This window comes from Pinus tabuliformis, chromosome 5_1, assembly GCF_031772625.1.
Source record: "Pinus tabuliformis cultivar Carrire ecotype Pingquan chromosome 5_1, CPIR1, whole genome shotgun sequence".
NCBI lineage: Eukaryota > Viridiplantae > Streptophyta > Pinopsida > Pinales > Pinaceae > Pinus > Pinus tabuliformis.
This window is the reverse complement of record NC_142305.1, coordinates 493,789,388-493,796,093: the sequence shown is the minus strand read 5'-3', so window position 1 is coordinate 493,796,093 and position 6,706 is coordinate 493,789,388. Positions and strand designations below refer to the sequence as shown.

General features: G+C 33.3%; 1 long non-coding RNA gene across 1 annotated transcript; it reads right to left on the bottom strand.

Annotated features, from left to right (window-relative positions):
- Positions 1-394: 394 nt before the first annotated feature.
- LOC149165649 (uncharacterized) lies at positions 395-1,360 on the bottom strand. The gene is made up of 3 exons (XR_016260763.1): positions 1,168-1,360; positions 851-1,062; positions 395-762 (listed from the first exon to the last, which is right to left on the bottom strand). It is a non-coding gene; the product is annotated as an uncharacterized LOC149165649 (long non-coding RNA).
- Between the last annotated feature and the right edge of the window lie 5,346 nt (positions 1,361-6,706).

Sequence of the window (6,706 nt, the reverse complement as noted above, 5' to 3'; positions counted from 1 at the left end):
ATCCTTGACATAAAGGATTTTTAACTATGGTTAACTTACATGGTCACTCGTTATAGTGGGACCCACACAAGTTGTGCAAAGGAAACCGTAAGTACTTTTGGAAAGATGAGAAATAAAAAAGAAAGAAATTATTTTAACCTCTACTAGGCTAAATATGGCCTATGGGACAAATTACTTCTCCATCTGGTTCTTGTATTCGACCCTTTTCTTGTGAAGCCTCACAATAAATGCTCCCAACTTCTCGAAAAACCCATTTTTGAATAGATTACCCCAAGAGCTAGTTGCCAGAATATCTGCATGACTTTCCCTATTGTCTTTGAAGGCCTCACATTCTCAAGCTACAATATTGACATGAAAAAATGAATACCCAGAATCAAGCCTTTCATTACTCAGAAATGTGTACAATGACCGAATCAAACAGTGATTTAATACAACACAATAATTATAAGGAGAATCCCAGAATTTAATTAATAGTCTTACAGTCTTACAAAGAGTAGTCGAGGCTACAGTCACCATTAACTCTCAAGAAACCTATAGTCCTGAATGATTACAGGGCTTAAGAAAATATTGAAGCGCTATAATAGTGTAGGAGGGTTGCTTATGCTGTGGAACTGAGCATCAGAGCCTCGGTAAGAGAGTAAACCAAGAACCCTTAATAATTGGGGTAAAATGGAATCTAGAAAGAAACGATGAACCTGTGAGTCCTTCGCTCACAGCCAGAGCTTAACCCTCTGAAAAATATGGAAAATGGCATAGTAAACCCTAGCATATGACATATAAAGCATGTAGTTAGATAAGAGACTTCAAAATATGTGAACCATAAATTAACGGTGCAGGGGAAACATCTTACCTGTAATATTCCCTGTCGAGTCATGCCATGTTTTCGAACCTACTCAGAGGAGTAAGTACCGAGAGAATTACTAAGCAGGCTCTTCCTTTCTAAAACAACAATTCTATTAAAGTGATATTTCTGTAGGACGAGTTTCAAAAGTTAGTACCTAATAAGATATATCTAGACTCGCACCTTTCTTCTTGTCATACTAGTGATGAAGATGACTGAACCTGTAAGGGAAATATGACAGAGAATGGGTCAAGGGTTGTAGGAGGGCTGAGGAACAAATCAAAAAGCTCAGTATTTTGAATTCAATCGGAGAAAAGTGTAATAACCTAAAGGAGAGAAGCCACCCTTGTTCAAAACTCTCACCACCATGAACAAGTTGCAGAGTGCCAGAAACCCTAGCCCGCAGAGAGAAAATGAAACAATGGTCTCGGAACCCGGGAGGGAATTAGTTACCACAAGTAAACCCTAATTAACCTTGAATTACAGATAGCCTCGAAAAAAGGGGACAATGGATATGGCTCCAGGGGCCTAGGTTTGGTAGAATGTTATGGAATGCAATACATTAAAACTTAATATGCTAAATGTGCCACGTACTTAACATTGGAAGGGGTGAACTATTGCGATATCGGGTCGTAAGTCTAAGTCGGTGGCATGGGTTTACAGCCGAACTTTAGAAACTCTACCCTAAGGATTAATCAAAACAACTGTATAAGGCTAACAACATTAACTATCTGAGGAATATCTCATATAAAACTTTAATATAATATTTTGATGTTGTATGAAAACATTTATGTCGATTCTATGTGTAACAAAGCATTGGTAAATGTAATTTTTTTTAACAATGGTGTGTCTTGAGTGCATGTGGGTTACAAGCCAAGCCCTCATAAATTCTAATAATAACATATGAATGTTGCTAGATAATCCAGATTCATGTTCAAATATAATAGAAATAATTTAATTTAAGATATCAAGAAGTTAAATATTTAAATAGTGTGGAATAATATTATTTTTTATATTATTAAGATAAAATGTTCTTGATAAAATAAAAATGATAATTTTTTTTTTAATAAAACTAAATTTAAAATGAAATTACATTACTTTTATTTAATTATATTGATTTTAAAATTTATAAAATTATATAATCTTTCAAAAAAAAACAAAAACAAACAAACAAACAAACAAACAAATAAATTTAATACGAATGATGAACTCCTTCCTAATCCATTATCATATTAAAAATTAATAATATAACATAAAATAGATTAAATTAGTATTCTATATATAAAGTGCTTATGTTTCTTATATCTATGGGTAACTCTTTTCTTCTCTAAAAAAAATCTGAAGTATTGAATTCTTTTTTGGGATTTTTTTAGCTCAAAAAAATTGAACTATTTTTTTAAATCATGATAAATGCATAATTTATTGGAGTAACTCTGGCTTCTTCTTTTTTTAATTGAAAAGTATAAATCTTTGTTACGAGAAATAAATAAATTAAGTATAATAATTATTCATTATTAAATATAAGTTAGAAAATAGATGTGGAAGAGGTGGTCATGTATCTTTGCAAATTAATTATATTGTATATATAATTATAATATTTTTAATAGTTACATATTTATATATATAATTTTAGTTTGTGTATTCCTGATAATGTGATATTTGTAAAAGGATATTGTATACTTAAAAACTTAATTATTTTTAATTAGTGGTTTAATCATTATGATAGGTGTTTGTTAGGTTTAGTTATTTTGTTGATATAACTATGAATTTTAGGCTACTTATAAGTCATGCATTTAAAAAATAAATTATTAATTTTAAAAATTAAAAGATTAATTATTTAGATAAGCGTGTATATTTTGGAATGGGTTTTCAGAATTTTAATATAATTATCCATAATTATCAGGTGGATGTTAGGGACACTTTGAACAGACCTAGGGAGCTGGCAAGGATGCATCTTGTTCTATATACAGACCAAAAGGAAATTGAAATATTCTAAAAGCAAAGATGGTTATATAATATATAGAATACATATGAGTGGTTGGAGTGCATTGGACCGTGGTTTGTGTATAGATTAGAGGGAGTTTCAAGACAACTAGTCAATGTTTAATCGTTATCATACCCTTCTAGGAGTACGAAATGCAACACATCCCAGAGTTTGAATCACACACTCTAGATGGAAAATTGGGTGGTTTATATCCCAAGCAAAAGAAAAACAAAAACAAAAAACGTTGGAACTTGCGTTATGCCACTATTCCTGATATCCTTGCTGAAGGAATTCTAATTTGCAATCCTAGAAGCTTTAATTTGCCATTGTATTTCATTTTTTTCTTGTCTAACTTATAGTTATATGTTTTAATATCTCTTCCACTGCATTAAATAGAATTACATGTTTGTCTTCACAAACAAATATTGTAATGCGTTGAAATAATGGAGTTGGCTTTGACTAACATTGCCATTTCTATGTTGTTGAATGACTCTATGGAGATCCAACCACTACTCCAAATAATTGACATTGACTCTATTACTCATTAAGAACTACATCCTCACATTTCCACATTAACCTTTATGATGGAATGCATCAACACTAGACTCTGCTACCAGTTGCATATACTGGAAAAGTTGCATCTGAAGACATCCAAGTCGACTTGATAATTCTACTTAAAAAGTATCTTGCACTATCTTTCAACACTCTTCGTAAGGCCTAAAACTTGTTTTCAGTTTCCTTCATACTTATGTCTATTTTTTATTTTCCCGCATCACCCAAAAAAACTATTGAATACTAAATTAACTTCTTCTTCGTCCATTTGCACAAGTTCCATAAGAGTTCTTGAGCTTGAGGCTGTAAAACATAGAGTGACACTTACTAAAGACCCATCAACACTACTACATGCAAAGGAAAGCACATCCCAAATTAGCTCTTAATTATCACAAGAAGGTCTTCCCTCTATAATAACTCCAACGAATAGGGGCTAATTCCCAAGTAAACAATGCAAATAAATAGGGACTTGAGCAAGCAAAACATTGGTTAAGTATTGGCCAAGGATTGTCTAGGAAGCTATGAGACAGATAGAGATAGTGCAAAGGTTTCTCGAGCTTTAGCAAAGCATTGCAATCTTCTCATATTTTCTGACTAATGCAATATACAGATAACATGGGTTTTTAGCTGTGGCTTTCCCCAGGAAATCATTTTATATTGTGTTGATTGAATTCTTTCTGTTGTATGCTTCGTGATTTCACGATCGTTAATTATTTTCGCAGTTGGTAGAGTATATTCAAGTCTATTATTTTAGTACATTACAATTAGCAATTTGAATCTACAAGGAATTTCTATAATAAATTATCCATATGAAAATATACACAAATTACATTAAATGAACATTCATAAATTGTAATAATAAGCATCCAGAAACTGTAATAATGTTCATGTATCCAAAAACTGTCCATATGAAATATAAAAAGTATGTTTCACATGTGAAAGTGCCCTATGAAATGAGCTTGAAAATATACAAACTATGTGGTCTAAGCACCACTACCCCTATGTGACCTCTGGTCAAACATGGTGTCCATAACCCGATACTGCAATATAACACATTCAAATTCAAATTAATTAGATCATTATTTACAAAATAAACAATATAGAAATAAATGATTTTGAACCAAATTTGATTACATATGAATCTATTGACCTCTCTCTAGTCCAAATGAAATTAAGGTAGGATGGGGGTCTAATCAATATGGGTATGGTGCTCATGTGCCTATGGCTCAACAATTAGGGCCCACGTCAATGGACCCACATCGTGAATGCCTATGTATCCAACATCCCACTCATGTTGCCACATCATTCTACCTCAACACCACTTTGCATCTGGGCTTGTGAACAAAATGATAAAGACAATTATAATTAGTCTACCAATTAATTAGCATGCATGTAATTTAAAAGAAAAGAAAATGTTGAAATCTTAGCAATAAAAAAGTTTACCTCAACTGTTGGCCCATGTGGTTGTACATAGTGACTCTCCTCCACATGAGTGTGATGAGGTGGAGGAGACTCCATGGAAACATGCAATGATGGAGGTTGTTATGGTCCTCAACTATCCCCTTAGATGACCTCAAAATATCATCAATATAACCCAGTGTCTACATGTTATCATGAACTTATTAATATAAATGTAATCTAATACAAACTTATTAAAATAAATAATGTATAATTTGATGATAAGAGTAAAAAATTCCATCTATATATATATATATATATATATATATATAAAAATTCCATCTATATATATATATATATATATATATATATATATATATATATATATATATATATATATATATATATATATATATATATATATATATATATATGTACCTAGCCCATGTCACATGGGTCGTACACCCTCCAAGTGTCACGAATGGCATCATGACACATATGTGCATGTGAAAAAACCTAGTCAGGGGGTAGAATCTCAGGCACTGGATCATTGAATAATGGAACTGGCAGGTCATGATGCCATAATGGTGTTTTGCTCATCTCTCCATGCATTGTGACTCGCACACTGGCCAATGTGGTCCACATTCTGTCAACAATGCTATACCTAGTCTCAAAGTTGAGTTATGACGACTCCTATAGCTCTGTCGGAAATACCATGCTTCGAGATGGTAGTGGCAACAATCTCAGAGGTGGTGGTACATGCACAAGGTATGTATGAGCCTTGACACAGTCATAGTTGTGTCCCTTAGTGGGTCCATAAAACTCAAAACCGGTATTGGTGTAATCTGGCCTCATATGTAGCACAAACTCCTCATATACATGTTTTGAAAAGTAAAGGGGGACTTGGTCATGGTGGGGGAACTGGACCTAAGCTCTAGTGAATCGATTATAAACAAAAGGGGCGACATCAAAATTCTTAAAATATTTGCATGGCATTAGGCCAACATGTCTAGAACGGGGGTTTAGAGGGATGTTAAACAACCCCCCACACACATCAATGCCCTTGGTGGCAATTTTCACTGCCTCCTAAGCATCTGGCCCTCAAACCTCTTGCATCCTAATCCTATGTATGGCATGTAGGAGGTTTCTATGTGGGTCCAACCTCTGGTAGGTCTAGATCAACCTATTGATTCTCTCTAGCATCAAAGGCAAGCTATGTATAGTAGGCGACCAAGCAGGGAGTGTACCCAAATCTCATGTAATCCATGCATGCTAGGCCCTAACATCTTCGAGTGTGACAGTAGCATCATCCCACAAGGGATTAATGTTGCAATATCATCAATATATTTGGCCTATTAAGGGTCTGCAAATCATAAATATAACTTAACATATATAACAAAATAAACATAATAACATATAAAATAAATTCAAACACATCAATTGAAGACGATTTAAAAATTAAAGACAATTTCAAGACATAAACACATAACGTTTAAAGAGGATTTAAAAATGCAGGAGGTGTACCTGTGACAGGTGAAGATGGTCCACTCTCGGTATCATTGTCAACAAAGATAGAAACACTACCTCTAACACTCCTACTAGCTTCAGAACCAAAATCTACTAGTGGAACACAAACTCTGGTTGGGCTATGTGAACTTTCATGAGCTTGACCATGTATCACTGATCTCCCCACACTTCGACAACCTGCGGTTAGGGGATGAATGGGAGATGGCTCTATATAAATTTAGTTGGAAGGGGATTGATAATAAGAGGTATAGAGTTAATGAATAGAATACAATCAAAGTATAGAGGAATAGAAACAATATAAGTTTATTTGAAGTATGTAAGAGTTGTCTAAGCCATATAAGCTTCCATCATAGACTTTTAAAATTGAAACAAAACTATTACATATAATACAGATAAACCAATCC